The sequence below is a fragment of the Bufo bufo genome, chromosome 1 (assembly GCF_905171765.1).
Source record: "Bufo bufo chromosome 1, aBufBuf1.1, whole genome shotgun sequence".
Lineage (NCBI taxonomy): Eukaryota > Metazoa > Chordata > Amphibia > Anura > Bufonidae > Bufo > Bufo bufo.
The window spans coordinates 777,640,489-777,658,020 of record NC_053389.1 but is presented as its reverse complement, the minus strand read 5'-3'; positions in this window follow the sequence as shown (position 1 = coordinate 777,658,020).

The window sequence follows — 17,532 nt, the reverse complement described above, 5'->3', positions numbered from 1 at the left end:
TGTCATTGATCACCCCCCTGTCAGGCTGCATTCAGATGTCCGTATGATTTTTACGGATCCACTGATACATGGATCGGATCCGCAAAACACATACGGACATCTGAATGGAGCCTTATAGGGGGGTGATCAATGACAGGGGGGTGATTAATGACAGGGGGGTGATCACCCCATATAGACTCCCTGATCACCCCCCTGTCATTGATCACCCCCCTGTCATTGATCACCCCCCTGTAAGGCTCCATTCAGACATTTTTTTGGCCCAAGTTAGCGGAAATGTTTTTTTTTTTTCTTACAAAGTCTCATATTCCACTAACTTGTGTCAAAAAATAAAATCTCACATGAACTCACCATACCCCTCACGGAATCCAAATGCGTAAAATTTTTTAGACATTTATATTCCAGACTTCTTCTAACGCTAAAGGGCCCCTAGAATGCCAGGGCAGTATAAATACCCCACATGTGACCCCATTTAGGAAAGAAGACACCCCAAGGTATTCCGTGAGGGGCATATTGAGTCCATGAAAGATTGAAATTTTTGTCCCAAGTTAGCGGAAAGGGAGACTTTGTGAGAAAAAAATAAAAAAATAACAATTTCCGCTAACTTGTGTCAAAAAAAAAAATTTCTATGAACTCGCCATGCCCCTCATTGAATACCTTGGGGTGTCTTCTTTCCAAAATGGGGTCACATGTGGGGTATTTATACTGCCCTGGCATTTTAGGGGCCCCAAAGCGTGAGAAGAAGTCTGGTATCCAAATGTCTAAAAATGCCCTCCTAAAAGGAATTTGGGCACCTTTGCGCATCTAGGCTGCAAAAAAGTGTCACACATCTGGTATCGCCGTACTCAGGAGAAGTTGGGGAATGTGTTTTGGGGTGTCATTTTACATATACCCATGCTGGGTGAGAGAAATATCTTGGTCAAATGCCAACTTTGTATAAAAAAATGGGAAAAGTTGTCTTTTGCCAAGATATTTCTCTCACCCAGCATGGGTATATGTAAAATGACACCCCAAAACACATTCCCCAACTTCTCCTGAATACGGAGATACCACATGTGTGACACTTTTTTGCAGCCTAGGTGGGCAAAGGGGCCCACATTCCAAAGAGCACTTTTAGGATTTCACAGGTCATTTACCTACTTACCACACATTAGGGACCCTGGAAAATGCCAGGGCAGTATAACTACCCCACAAGTGACCCCATTTTGGAAAGAGACACCCCAAGGTATTCCGTGAGGGGCATGGCGAGTTCCTCGAATTTTTTATTTTTTGTCACAAGTTAGTGGAAAATGATGATTTTTTTTTTTTTTTTCTTACATAGTCTCATATTCCACTAACTTGTGACAAAAAATAAAAACTTCCATGAACTCACTATGCCCATCAGCGAATACCTTGGGGTGTCTTATTTCCAAAATGGGGTCACTTGTGGGGAAGTTATACTGCCCTGGCATTCTAGGGGCCCAAATGTGTGGTAAGGAGTTTGAAATCAAATTCTGTAAAAAATGGCTGGTGAAATCCGAAAGGTGCTCTTTGGAATGTGGGCCCCTTTTCCCACCTAGGCTGCAAAAAAGTGTCACACATGTGGTATCTCCGTATTCAGGAGAAGTTGGGGAATGTGTTTTGGGGTGTCATTTTACATATACCCATGCTGGGTGAGAGAAATATCTTGGCAAAAGACAACTTTGTATAAAAAAATGGGAAAAGTTGTCTTTTGCCAAGATATTTCTCTCACCCAGCATGGGTAAATGTAAAATGACACCCCAAAACACATTGCCCAACTTCTCCTGAATACGGAGATACCAGATGTGTGACACTTTTTTGCAGCTTAGGTGGGCAAAGGGGCCCAAATTCCAAAGATCACCTTTCGGATTTCACCGGCCATTTTTTACAGAATTTTATTTCAAACTCCTTACCACACATTTGGGCCCCTAGAATGCCAGGGCAGTATAACTACCCCACAAGTGACCCCATTTTGGAAAGAAGACACCCCAAGGTATTCCGTGAGGGGCATGGCGAGTTCCTAGAATTTTTTATTTTTTGTCACAAGTTAGTGGAAAATGATGATTTTTTTTTTTTTTCTTACAAAGTCTCATATTCCACTAACTTGTGACAAAAAATAAAAACTTCCATGAACTCACTATGCCCATCAGCGAATACCTTGGAGTGTCTTCTTTCCAAAATGGTAAGGAGTTTGAAATCAAATTCTGTAAAAAATGGCTGGTGAAATCCGAAAGGTGCTCTTTGGAATGTGGGCCCCTTTGCCCACCTAGGCTGCAAAAAATTGTCACACATGTGGTATCTCCGTATTCAGGAGAAGTTGGGGAATGTGTTTTGGGGTGTCATTTTACATATACCCATGCTGGGTGAGAGAAATATCTTGGCAAAAGACAACTTTTCCCATTTTTTTATACAAAGTTGTCTTTTGCCAAGATATTTCTCTCACCCAGCATGGGTATATGTAAAATGACACCCCAAAACACATTCCCCAACTTCTCCTGAATACGGAGATACCACATGTGTGACACTTTTTTGCAGCCTAGGTGGGCAAAGGGGCCCACATTCCAAAGAGCACCTTTCGGATTTCACCAGCCATTTTTTACAGAATTTGATTTCAAACTCCTTACCACACACTTGGGCCCCTAGAATGCCAGGGCAGTATAACTACCCTACAAGTGACCCCATTTTGGAAATAAGACACCCCAAGGTATTCGCTGATGGGCATAGTGAGTTCATGGAAGTTTTTATTTTTTGTCACAAGTTAGTGGAATAAGAGACTTTGTAAGAAAAAAAAAAATTAAAAAAAAATCATCATTTTCCGCTAACTTGTGACAAAAAATAAAAAGTTCTATGGACTCACTATGCCCATCAGCGAATACCTTAGGGTGTCTACTTTCCGAAATGGGGTCATTTGTGGGGTGTTTGTACTGTCTGGGCATTGTAGAACCTCAGGAAACATGACAGGTGCTCAGAAAGTCAGAGCTGCTTCAAAAAGCGGAAATTCACATTTTTGTACCATAGTTTGTAAACGCTATAACTTTTACCCAAACCATTTTTTTTTTTTTACCCAAACATTTTTTTTTATCAAAGACATGTAGAACAATAAATTTAGAGCAAAATTTTTATATGGATCTCGTTTTTTTTTGCAAAATTTTACAACTGAAAGTGAAAAATGTCATTTTTTTGCAAAAAAATCGTTAAATTTCGATTAGTAACAAAAAAAGTAAAAATGTCAGCAGCAATGAAATACCACTAAATGAAAGCTCTATTAGTGAGAAGAAAAGGAGGTAAAATTCATTTGGGTGGTAAGTTGCATGACCGAGCAATAAACGGTGAAAGTAGTGTAGGTCAGAAGTGTAAAAAGTGGCCTGGTCTTTCAGGGTGTTTAAGCTATGGGGGCTGAGGTGGTTAAATAACAAATACAACATAACATACATAATACTGTAAAACCCCCCAATGGGGGGAGGTCCTTGAAGCCCCAAAAACATCGAGCTGCCGAACCAGCCGTAACGCCCAGCTCGAAAGCACCACCGAATGACCCCCCCTCGATTCACCACAACCTCTCGGTCCACCTGGGAGTCCAGCCCCAACCGTGGGGCCCCCCCAATTGTCCTCAGCTTCTACCATGACCAACTCCAAGGACCCCCCCCACCGCCACCAACGCCCGGACTTGACCACCTCAACTCCGGGCGTTCCTCCACAAACTCAAGGCCACCTCAATGCCCTCCTGCAGCGCCAAACTCCACAAGTCCAAGCCCACAGCATTCAAATGCACACCATCCGACCTACAATAGGCCCCCACTCCAGCCTCCAACTCCCTGTGCCTAACTACCACGGCCCCATTCCTAGCCATGAAACGCCCTACCGCCCTATTTACCTTCACCCTTGCCTTATTCACCGCATCCACAGACCGCGCCTCCCTCCACACCTGCCGAGGAACAATGTCCGACCAAACAGTCACCATACCCGGGAACAATTACCATAACCGCAAAAAATCCCATTTAACCTCCTTAATCAGCTCCCGGATCGGTTTTGCCGCCAAATCATTGCCCCCCGCATGGACCACCAACACATCCGGCGCCCTATCCATCCTCACAAACCTGTGAACCTCAGGCAACACCCCCTTCCACACCATACCTCGCCTCCCAATCCACCTTACCACCGCAGACTCTCTATCAAAGCCAAGCTGCTGACCGTCCGGCCGAACCGCTGCCCGGACGGCCCCCTAGAAGACATACGAATGCCCCAGAATCCACACCAGAGCGGGCGCCGCACCTGCAACGAAAGAAAACAAAAGAACAATACCACAACCTTACACTGACACACCAACCCAGCACACCCGACTATAATTGATCCAAACGAACATAGGACTTAAACCTTGCCGACTCCCAACGCCCAATCCGCTTAATAACATCCTCACCCAGGCCCCACCTAGCAGCCTCCGTCGCCGCACCAATCCTAAAGGAGTGGCTAGAAAAACCCTCCCTATCCACCCCCGCCCGGATCAAACATTTAGAAAAAATCGCCGAGAACTGAAACCGAGACAAAAAGGAGCCATCCGCATGGACCAACAAGGGGGACGCCACCCCCCCGGCCCCCAACCCATACTCCCGTAAACAGCGAACCGGGCACATATCGCAACCGTCAATCTGAAAAAGCACCACCTTCCGACCCCTCCCCATCGTATCCGTTTTTTGACCGCCGGATGACAAACTCCACTCTGTCCACAAACAACTCCACATCCCCTCCTAACAAACCCCCCGCTCGACTCACCGAAGGACAGACTAACTCCCCCACCCGCATCGCCCCAAAGAACGCCAGCGAGAAAGCCAACCGAAACAACCGTGCTTCCCCCTCTGACCGACAAACACCCCTCAACTGACCCCCCAACTGAATCAACAACCCAAACGAAACCGGCCGTCTCCCATCCACCCCCGCACCCATTCTCCGCCACCCTTTCAGCGCCTGCACCACGAGAAACGCTTTCGTGACATCCACCATCTTCCGAGCCTTAAAACCGAAAGCCAACCCCGCCATGTAACCATTAACCTTGCTGACCGACCAACCCTGCTCCCTACCATGACCCAAAAACATTAACAACACCAACTCCGGCTCCTCAGTTCCCTCTCCCAACACTGAACACCAATCCTCCCAGGCCCTCCAAGCCCTCATATACAGATCCCACGTACCCAGAGCTAAGGACGCCCGAACAAGCCCCATTAACGTTCCTCCAACAGCTCCCACAGGCAACCCGGACACTCCAGACCAACCGCGTCCGCCTCCGGAACCAACTGCCGAAAACGAGTCCACTGTGAACGAGAAAGGGCGTCAGCGATACAATTCTCCACCCCAGGCACATGCACCGCCACAACCCAGGCATTAAGCGACAAGCACTCCAACACCAACCGCTGCAGCAGCCGCACCACCAACGGCGATGACGCCGACAGGCCATTAATCGCCTGAACCACCCCCATATTGTCACAGTGAAAACGCACCTTCCGGTCCCGGAAACGCTCCCCCCACAACAAAACCGCTAACACAATGGGGAACAATTCTAACAGAGCCAAATTCCGCACCCAACCCCGTTCAACCCAAGCCGCCGGCCAAACTCCAGCACACCACTGCCCGCCACAGAAAGCCCCAAAACCTGATCCCCCCCGCCGCATCAGTGAATAATTCAAAATCAAAAGCCTCCACCACTCCCCCCATAAACAGCGAGCGACCGTTGTACTGGTCCAGAAAGGAATTCCAAACCCGTAAGTCCGCCCACTGCTCCCTTCCTAACCGGATAAAATGATGCGGAACTACCACCCCCGCAGTCGCCTGCGCTAACCGCCTACAGAACACACGACCCATGGGCATTATCCGACAAGCGAAATTAAGCTTCCCTAAAAGCGATTGAATCTCCCTCAACTGCAACTTCTTCACCCGAATCGCCCTTGCCACCAAACTTTTCAGATCCTCCAGCTTATCCTCCGTCAACCGACACTCCATCCACACCGAATCAATCACTATGCCCAGGAAACTCAATTCCGTCACCGGCCCCACCGTCTTACCTTCTGCCAACGGAACCCCAAACCTCCTAAAAATAGAGCCCAACGTTTCCAACAACAAAGCGCAAACCCGCGAACCACTTCAAGCTCATAACACCTCACCAGATAGGGATCTACTGTATCTGTGAGCTGATAAATGAGCATGACATATGAGGGAAAACCTGTCGGAACGCATTCACATGAACAAGACCATATGAGGTCTAGATTGTGTTGTTGGAGTGCCTGCTTATTTGCAGGTTTGTAGGGTTTCAACTAGACGTATCTGTCAGTCCTCTTCCATGATGATACGGCGTGGAGTAATTTCCCCATGCTTCTTTTTGCTCTTCAGAACTTCCAAGTTGTATTTACTGATTATATTTTACTGCAAAAGGCAACAAAATGTGCTCAGCAAACAAATGTGGATAGGGAAACAAATGGCTTAACCACCTCAGCCCCCAGTGCTTAAACACCCTGAAAGACCAGGCCACTTTTTACACTTCTGACCTACACTACTTTCACCGTTTATTGCTCGGTCATGCAACTTACCACCCAAATGAATTTTACCTCCTTTTCTTCTCACTAATAGAGCTTTCATTTGGTGGTATTTCATTGCTGCTGACATTTTTACTTTTTTTGTTATTAATCGAAATTTAACGATTTTTTTGCAAAAAAATGACATTTTTTCACTTTCAGTTGTAAAATTTTGCAAAAAAAACGACATCCATATAGAAATTTTGCTCTAAATTTATAGTTCTACATGTCTTTGATAAAAAAAAAATGTTTGGGTAAAAAAAAAATGGTTTGGGTAAAAGTTATAGCGTTTACAAACTATGGTACAAAAATGTGAATTTCCGCTTTTTGAAGCAGCTCTGACTTTCTGAGCACCTGTCATGTTTCCTGAGGTTCTACAATGCCCAGACAGTACAAATACCCCACAAATGACCCCATTTCTGAAAGTACACACCCTAAGGTATTCGCTGATGGGCATAGTGAGTTCATAGAACTTTTTATTTTTTGTCACAAGTTAGCGGAAAATTATGATTTTTTTTTTTTTTTTTCTTACAAAGTCTCATATTCCACTAACTTGTGACAAAAAATAAAACGTTCTATGAACTCACTATGCCCATCAGCGAATACCTTGGGGTCTCTTCTTTCCAAAATGGGGTCACTTGTGGGGTAGTTATACTGCCCTGGCATTCTAGGGGCCCAAATGTGTGGTAAGGAGTTTGAAATCAAATTCTGTAAAAAATGACCTGTGAAATCCGAAAGGTGCTCTTTGGAATATGGGCCCCTTTGCCCACCTAGGCTGCAAAAAAGTGTCACACATCTGGTATCTCCGTACTCAGGAGAAGGTGGGGAATGTGTTTTGGGGTGTCATTTTATATATACCCATGCTGGGTGAGAGAAATATCTTGGCAAAAGACAACTTTTCCCATTTTTTTATACAAAGTTGTCATTTGACCAAGATATTTATCTCACCCAGCATGGGTATATGTAAAAAGACACCCCAAAACACATTCCTCAACTTCTCCTGAGTACGGGGATACCAGATGTGTGACACTTTTTTGCAGCCTAGGTGGGCAAAGGGGCCCATATTCCAAAGAGCACCTTTCGGATTTCACTCCTCATTTTTTCCTGAATTTGATTTCAAACTCCTTACCACACATTTGGGCCCCTAGAATACCAGGGCAGTATAACTACCCCACAAGTGACCCCATTTTGGAAAGAAGACACCCCAAGATATTCCGTGAGGTGCATGGCGAGTTCCTAGAATTTTTTATTTTTTGTCACAAGTTAGTGGAAAATGATGATTTTCTTTTTTATTTTTTTTTTCATACAAAGTCTCATATTCCACAAACTTGTGACAAAAAATAAAAACTTCCATGAACTCACTATGCCCATCAGCGAATACCTTGGGGTCTCTTCTTTCCAAAATGGGGTCACTTGTGGGGTAGTTATACTGCCCTGGCATTCTAGGGGCCCAAATGTGTGGTAAGTAGGTAAATGACCTGTGAAATCCGAAAGGTGCTCTTTGGAATGTGGGCCCCTTTGCCCACCTAGGCTGCAAAAAAGTGTCACACATCTGGTATCTATGTATTCAGGAGAAGTTGAGGAATGTGTTTTGGGGTGTCTTTTTACATATACCCATGCTGGGTGAGATAAATATCTTGGTCAAATGCCAACTTTGTATAAAAAAATGGGAAAAGTTGTCTTTTGCCAAGATATTTCTCTCACCCAGCATGGGTATATGTAAAATGACACCCCAAAACACATTCCCCAACTTCTCCCGATTACGGAGATACCAGATGTGTGACACTTTTTTGCAGCCTAGGTGGGCAAAGGGGCCCATATTCAAAAGAGCACCTTTCGGATTTCACAGGTCATTTTTTACAGAATTTGATTTCAAACTCCTTACCACACATTTGGGCCCCTAGAATGCCAGGGCAGTATAACTACCCCACAAGTGACCCCATTTTGGAAAGAAGAGACCACAAGGTATTCGCTGATGGGCATAGTGAGTTCATGGAACTTTTTATTTTTTGTCACAAGTTAGTGGAATATGAGACTTTGTATGAAAAAAAAAAAAAAAAAAATAAGCATTTTCCACTAACTTGTGACAAAAAATAAAAAATTCTAGGAACTCGCCATGCCCCTCACGGAATACCTTGGGGTGTCTTCTTTCCAAAATGGGGTCACTTGTGGGGTAGTTATACTGCCCTGGCATTTTCCAGGGGCCCTAATGTGTGGTAAGTAGGTAAATGACCTGTGAAATCCTAAAGGTGCTCTTTGGAATATGGGCCCCTTTGCCCACCTAGGCTGCAAAAAAGTGTCACACATGTGGTATCGCCGTATTCAGGAGAAGTTGGGGAATGTGTTTTGTGGTGTCATTTTACATATACCCATGCTGGGTGAGAGAAATATCTTGGCAAAAGACAACTTTTCCCATTTTTTTATACAAAGTTGGCATTTGACCAAGATATTTCTCTCACCCAGCATGGGTATATGTAAAATGACACCCCAAAACACATTCCCCAACTTCTCCTGAGTACGGCGATACCAGATGTGTGACACTTTTTTGCAGCCTAGATGCGCAAAGGTGCCCAAATTCCTTTTAGGAGGGCATTTTTAGACATTTGGATACCAGACTTCTTCTCACGCTTTGGGGCCCCTAGAATGCCAGAGCAGTATAAATACCCCACATGTGACCCCATTTTGGAAAGAAGACACCCCAAGGTATTCAATGAGGGGCATGGCGAGTTCATAGAAATTTTTTTTTTTTTGGCACAAGTTAGCGGAAATTGATATTTTTAATTTTTTTCTCACAAAGTCTCCCGTTCCGCTAACTTGGGACAAAAATTTCAATCTTTCATGGACTCAATATGCCCCTCACGGAATACCTGGGGGTGTCTTCTTTCCGAAATGGGGTCACATGTGGGGTATTTATACTGCCCTGGCATTCTAGGGGCCCTAAAGCGTGAGAAGAAGTCTGGAATATAAATGTCTAAAAAATTTTACGCATTTGGATTCCGTGAGGGGTATGGTGAGTTCATGTGAGATTTTATTTTTTGACACAAGTTAGTGGAATATGAGACTTTGTAAGAAAAAAAAATAATAATTCTGCTAACTTGGGCCAAAAAAATATCTGAATGGAGCCTTACAGAGGGGTGATCAATGACAGGGGTTGATCAATGACAGGGGGGTTGATCAATGACAGGGGGGTTGATCAATGACAGGGGGGTTGATCAATGACAGGGGGGTTGATCAATGACAGGGGGGTTGATCAATGACAGGGGGGTTGATCAGGGAGTCTATATGGGGTGATCACCACAGTCATTGATCACGCCCCTGTAAGGCTTCATTCAGACGTCCGGATGCGTTTTGCGGATCCGATCCATCTATCAGTGCATCCGTAAAAATCATGCGGACATCTGAATGGAGCTTTACAGGGGGGTAATCAATGACAGGGGGGTGATCAGGGAGTCTATATGGGGTGATCACCACAGTCATTGATCACTCCCCTGTAAGGCTTCATTCAGACGTCCGGATGCGTTTTGCGGATCCGATCCATCTATCAGTGCATCCGTAAAAATCATGCGGACATCTGAATGGAGCTTTACAGGGGGGTAATCAATGACAGGGGGGTGATCAGGGAGTCTATATGGGGTGATCACCACAGTCATTGATCATGCCCCTGTAAGGCTTCATTCAGACGTCCGGATGCGTTTTGCGGATCGGATCCATCTATCAGTGCATCCGTAAAAATCATGCGGACATCTGAATGAAGCCTTACAGGGGGGTGATCAATGACAGGGGGGTGATCAGGGAGTCTATATGGGGTGATCACCACAGTCATTGATCATGCCCCTGTAAGGCTTCATTCAGACGTCCGGATGCGTTTTGCGGATCGGATCCATCTATCAGTGCATCCGTAAAAATCATGCGGACATCTGAATGGAGCTTTACAGGGGGGTGATCAATGACAGGGGGGTGATCAGGGAGTCTATATGGGGTGATCACCACAGTCATTGATCATGCCCCTGTAAGGCTTCATTCAGACGTCCGGATGCGTTTTGCGGATCGGATCCATCTATCAGTGCATCCGTAAAAATCATGCGGACATCTGAATGGAGCTTTACAGGGGGGTGATCAGGGAGTCTATATGGGGTGATCACCACAGTCATTGATCATGCCCCTGTAAGGCTTCATTCAGACGTCCGGATGCGTTTTGCGGATCGGATCCATCTATCAGTGCATCCGTAAAAATCATGCGGACATCTGAATGGAGCTTTACAGGGGGGTGATCAGGGAGTCTATATGGGGTGATCACCACAGTCATTGATCACGCCCCTGTAAGGCTTCATTCAGACGTACGGATGCGTTTTGCGGATCCGATCTATCCATCAGTGGATCCGTAAAAATCATGCGGACGTCTGAATGGAGCTTTACAGGGGGTTGATCAATGACAGGGGTGTAATCAATGACAGGGGGGGTGATCAGGGAGTCTATATGGGGTGATAACCACAGTCATTGATCACGCCCCTGTAAGGCTTCATTCAGACGTCCGGATGCGTTTTGCGGATCCGATCCATCTATCAGTGGATCCGTAAAAATCATGCGGACATCTGAATGGAGCTTTACAGGGGGGTAATCAATGACAGGGGGGTGATCAATGACAGGGGGGTGATCAGGGAGTCTATATGGGGTGATCAGGGGTGATCAGGGGCTAATAAGGGGTTAATAAGTGACGGGGGGGGGGGGGTAGTGTAGTGTAGTGGTGCTTGGTGGGACTTTACTGAGCTACCTGTGTCCTCTGGTGGTCGATCCAAACAAATGGGACCACCAGAGGACCAGGTAGCAGGTATATTAGACGCTGTTATCAAAACAGCGTCTAATATACCTGTTAGGGGTTAAAAAAAACACATCTCCAGCCTGCCAGCGAACGATCGCCGCTGGCAGGCTGGAGATCAACTCTCTTACCTTCCGTTCCTGTGAGCGCGCGCGCCTGTGTGCGCGCGTTCACAGGAAATCTCGCCCATCGCGAGATGACGCATATATGCGTGACTCTGCGCAGGGCTGCCACCTCCGGAACGCGATCCTGCGTTAGGCGGTCCGGAGGTGGTTAAAATAACATAAAATACGTAAAAATTAAAAATAATAATCTTGATCTAGGAGGTGGAGGTCCATATGGAGTAGGAGGTTGAGGAGGTGATGGACGTGGTGGTGTAGGTGGAAGCGGCAGTGGAGGAGGAGGTAGCCAACCCTGTTTTTTTTTTTTTTTAGGGTACACCCCAAAACATTGGCTGGGTGAGGCCAGTATACATGTCTATTCTGCACAAGGTACGGACAAGTCCTGTGGGATCCATGCCTGGTTCATTTTAATGAACGTGAGCTTGTCCACATTGGCTGTGGACAGACGGCTGCGCTTGTCTGTGATTACGCCCCCTGCCGTGCTAAACACACGTTCAGACAATACACTGGCTGCAGGGCAGGCCAGCACCTCCAACGCATAAAGGGCAAGCTCAGGCCATGTGCCCAACTTGGAGACCCAGAAGTTGAAGGGGGCAGACCAATCAGTCAGTACGTGTAAGCGTGTGCACACATAATGCTCCACCATGTTGGTGAAATGCTGCCTCCTGCTAAGACGTCCCCTATCAGCTGGTGGTGCTGGTTGTTGTGGCATGCTGACAAAGCTTTTCCACATTTCGGCCATGCTAACCGTGCCTTCTGAAGTGCTGGTGGTGCCCCAGCTTCATTGCCGACCTTTTCCTCCTCCTCAGCCTTCGCCTTGTGATTCCACTGTGCTCGTTGTCAGGTGGGAATGCCATCAGCAGCGCATCTACCAGCTTCTCCAGTGACGGAATTAAGGACAGTACGTTGTCCTTGTAACGGGGATCCAGCAGTGTGGCCACCCAGTAATCAGCACAAGTTAGAATGTGGCCAACTCGGCGGTCGTTGCAGAGACACTGCAGCATGTTATCGCTCATGTGTGCCAGGCTGCCCAGAGGCAACGACAAGCTGTCCTCTGTGAGAGGTGTATCGTCTGTGTCCTCTGTATCCCCCAGCCACGCACCAGTGATGGCCATGAGCTGGTTTGGGTGCCACCCTGCTGTGAACACGGTTCATCCTCATCCTCCACCTCGTCATCCTCCAGAACTGTGCCCTGGCTGGAAAAATTGTGTACCTACAGTTTGTGGGTGCAGGAACCCACCCTCTGAGCCACTTGTGAATGACTGGCCTGAAACCCTTGTAAATGATCCCTCTTCCTCCTCCTCCTGTGCCACATCCTCTTCCATCACCACCCGAAGCGTTTTTTCAAGGAGACATAGAAGTGGGATAGTAACGCTGAGAACGGCATCATCGGCACTGACCATGCACTTTCTGCAGCAGCTCTGACATATTGAAGTAATTTTTCTGGAATTTCTGCACCACCAAATTCAGCACATGCTCCAGGCAAGGGATGTGCGTCAAAACGGCTAGGCCCAGAGCTGCTACGAGATTTCACCCATTATCGCACACCACCAGGCCGGGCTCGGGGCTCACTTGCACCAACCACTCATCGGTCTGTTGTTCTATGCCCATCCACGGTGGTGGAAGGACATGCGCCAAACTGCTATCCGCCTCAGTCCCTGCAGCCACAGCATTTACCCAGTGTGCTGTTAGGGAGACATAACGTCCCTGACCGCGCTTACCGGTCCACGTATCCGTAGTTATGTGGATCTTGCCACAGATGGCGTTGCGCAGTGCACACCTGATTTTGTCCCCCACTTGGTTGTGCAGGGAAGGGTTCGCTCGCCTGGAAAAGTAGTGGTGGCTAGGCACAATGTACTGTGGGACAGCCACCGCCATCAGATTCTTAAAACTGTCCGTGTCCACCAGACGGAATGACAGCATTTCAAAGGCCAGGAATTTGGAAATGCTGGCATTAAGGGCCAGGGATCGCGGTTGGGTAGGGGGGTACTTCCTCTTTCGCTCCAGTCTTTGGGAAAACGCTTCCATGGGACATTGTGGAGATGCTTGGTGACCGAGGTGGTGGCGTTGCTGCCACATCCTCTGTTTGCGGGATGGCAGGTGGCACTGTCACTCCATAGAGGGATAAAGAGGCCGAGACTGCAGCAGAAGAGGAAGCAGGAGGAGCCAGCAACCTTTCTTGGTTTTTGAGGTGTCTACTCCTCTGCAGCTTGTGCACTTAGATGCCTGGTCATGCAGGTTGTGCTCAGGTTGAGAACGTTTATGCCTCGCTTCAGGCTCTGATTGCACAGCGTGTAAACCATTTGTGTCTTGTCGTCAGCACATTGTCTGAAGAACTGCCATGCCAGGGAACTTCTTGGAGCTGGCTTTGGTGTGCTCGGTCCCTTGGTGCAGTGGGCAGTAGCATACGTACTGTCTAGGGGACGGCTGCTCTGCTTTTGTACCCTGCTCCCACTTTTGCTGTGCTGGTACCTTTGTGCGACCACCGCCTCTTCCTCCGAATTACACAGGTCACTTTTCATGACCTTGATTCCATGTGGGGTCGAGGACCTCATCATCCTCCACATCATCTTACACCCAGTCTTCACCCCTGCCCTCCTTGTCGTTCTGCACACTGCAGAAAGCTGCAGCAGTTGGCACCTGTGTTTTGTCATCATCTGAGACGTGCTGCGGTGATCCTCCCATGTACTCATCCTGAAACATAAGTGGTTGGACATCGGTGCACTCAATATCTTCCACTTCTGGGGCAGACCTATGTGGATGGCCCACGGAAACCCTGCCATCAGAGTCATCAAAAAGCAGAAGAGACTGCTACATGACGGGGCTCAGACTGCTTGGCTAATTTGCAAGAGGGTGAGGTGAAATACTGATGGCCATGGGCTGTAGGTGCCAACTCTGATCTTTCAGCAGGGGACTAGGGGGGAGACAATGTGAAGGAACTGGAGGCACTGTCAGCCACCCAATCTACTATTGCCTGTACTTGTTCTGGTCTCACCATTCATAGAGCCGCATTTGGCCCTACCAAATAACGCTGAAGGTTCTGTGGCATACTCGCACCTGAGGAAGGTTTTTTACTTGAGTGTGTAGCTGGAACAGATTGACCACATCCTCTCCCTGCAACAGGAGCTCCACCAACACCAGCAGCACCACGACCAGGGCCAAGTCCCTTGTTCGACGCTCTCCTCATTTTTTGTGGTCACCCATCGAAGTAACAGACGTTTTTACTAAATTAAGTTCCTTGTGAACAATGCAGAGCAGGGGTTTTTTGACGGCCAATATGGGTTAACATCACCCAACAATGGAACAGATGAATTTTAGAAATTTAGTTCCCTGTCACCTAGGCAGAGCAGGGTTTTTATGATGGGAAAAATGGGTTAATGTCACCCAACAATGGAACAGACAAATTTTTTAAACTTATTGCCCGGTCTGCTATGCAGTGCAGGCAGCAAAGGTACTTTATTGCCCCTCAAAAAGTTTTTTTTTAACCCTAAATGAAACAGATGGATTTAACAGAGATTATATTTCACTCTCACAAAGGAAGCACAGGGGTTTTCTAATAGAAAAAATGGTGGATATGTCACCCCTACAATGGAACAGATGGATTTGCTAAATTTATGTGCCTGCCTGTCACATGTGCAGGCCTCAGAGGTACTTTACACCGAAAAATGGGAATTTGAAGGCCAAAAATGTAACAGCGGTATTTAATGGTTTTATTTGGATGGGTCTTTCTCCATGAGCGGTTATTCACTTCCACACGCCAAAGCCATTTATATTATACACAATTAATTATTGATTTACAAATGTAGATACTATAACTGATTATGAATTTGATATAAGGAACCACGCCTATATACAAGTTTACCCCTGATGAAGCTGCCCAGACTAATGGTGGCAATATACATGGCGTTTCTTACCACACAGCACCCTCGCTAGTTCCATGACTAACCCTTTACCATGCAGGTCATAGTATTTTTATATACTTTGTCTAAAGTATTTTTGCACCTTTTATTGGTTTATGCACTAGCACTTTATTCTAGATTTTGCACGTGATTTTTTTTGTGAATTATGTTGTGTTTCTAAACCTGTTATGCGGTCTTACAATTAAGGCTACTTTCACACTCGGGTTTTGTCCATGACGGATCCGTTCAGATTATACGACCGTTTACATCCGTTCAGAATGTATCAGTTTGTATTATCTTTAACATAGCTAAGACGGATCCGTCTTGAACACCATTGAAAGTCAATAGAGGACGGATCCGTTTTCTATTGGGCCAGATTGTGTCAGTGAAAACGGATCCGTCTCAATTGACTTACATTGTGTGCCAGGACGGATCCATTTGACTCAGTTTCAAGCAGAGTTTTGGTGTCCGTCTCCAAAGCGGAATGGAGACTGAACTGATGCACACTGATGCATTCTGAGTGGTTCCTTTTCCATTCAGAATGCATTAGAATTCAAACTGATCCGTTTTTGACCACATGTGAGAGCCCTGAACAAATCTTACAAACGGAAAGCCAAAACGCAAGTGTGAAAGTAGACTAATCATGGTGAATATTCCAGATATGCCTTATAGTTAATTTGTAACATCATGTATCCTTTGTGATTGTTCTTATCATGAATTGTGCTGTAGGTGGAGATCCTACTTATTTATTTGTTGAAGATCTCAAGTTTTCTATTTTTTTTATCGTTTTTAAATGGGTTCCTAATAAAGATGTATGTATTTAACCTATACTCTTTTGGTGTGCAGAGATTAGAATACAACAGTCACAGAATACACATAGATTTGCGTTCACTAATAGTGATACTATGTGATAAAGAGTACCCTAAAATAACGTACCCACTCAGTGTACATAAACATACACGAACAGAAGATAAACTGAGAATAAAACGGGTATGGTAGCAAAATATAAATATACTTTATTAAGTGATACATAAAAATAATTAATTAATGCAATACATCAGATAAAGAAGGTGGACTACACCTGAGGGGACATAACGTAGTCACACAAAAATAGGAGAGGCAACCAAAAAGTTAAATTAAAGACACATATAGAACACCCTTAAACATAAGGATATCACATCTATTTGTCATAAAGGTCAAAAAAGACAATATAGATATAGATCTCCAAGCATACATATGCAAAAGGAAGACCTATCCAATGCATCTATAAAGGTCACAAGTATCAAGACAGTACTAATATGTACCTATATGTCTCCACATGGATAAAAACTGCCTGTGCCCTATAACAAAATCCCACCTGAAGACACATATGCACATAGCAATCAATAACCTTGGTGGTCACACATATGAATGACAATCAATCACTTAAGTGGTCCCATACCCATACACATAGTGTCATCTGTCTCATGGGTAGAGAATCAGACTCTATATGTATGCGAAAGCATGCACGTTGGTATCATACGGCAAATAAGGCTGTTGCCAATACTTGCAATAGAGCCATATATAAAAAAGAGGTAGCAGGGATGAATCACCCAGATGCCCGCATCCACAAAGTGGAAACAGGGATCCCAGAGATCAACCCCCCGCAGCTTACATAAGGTAGCTGATTGTGATTGTGCCACAAAAAAAGGTGATAATTGCAACAAAAGGTAGCCTCGCACAAAGAGTAACCCATGAGGATAGAAATCTGTCCAACTCAGGAGAGCCACGTACCCCGACGCGCGTTTCGGCTACAATGCCTTCTTCTGGGGGATGTGGCTAGTCCTTCACATGTGTCCATATTTAAAATGCCTAGCTCACCTGTACCTCATTAGGTTGAGTTCGCAGATCAATTTGTCTGCCGAAAGTGACGTAGCCTCACCGGAGAATCGATGGGCGGTCAGGCGGCAGCGCACGCGGGTCCGCCCTATGACGCGGCGGTCACATATCAGGAAGGTTCTTGAAATTATAGTATAAGGAATACTCCTGTATCAAGAACCTCCTCAAACCCGATGGTATATTATTAAGGGGCGTAAATTGGCTACCGCTATACATAGATGCGGATATTCCAACATGTATTGAAAAAATAATAATAAATA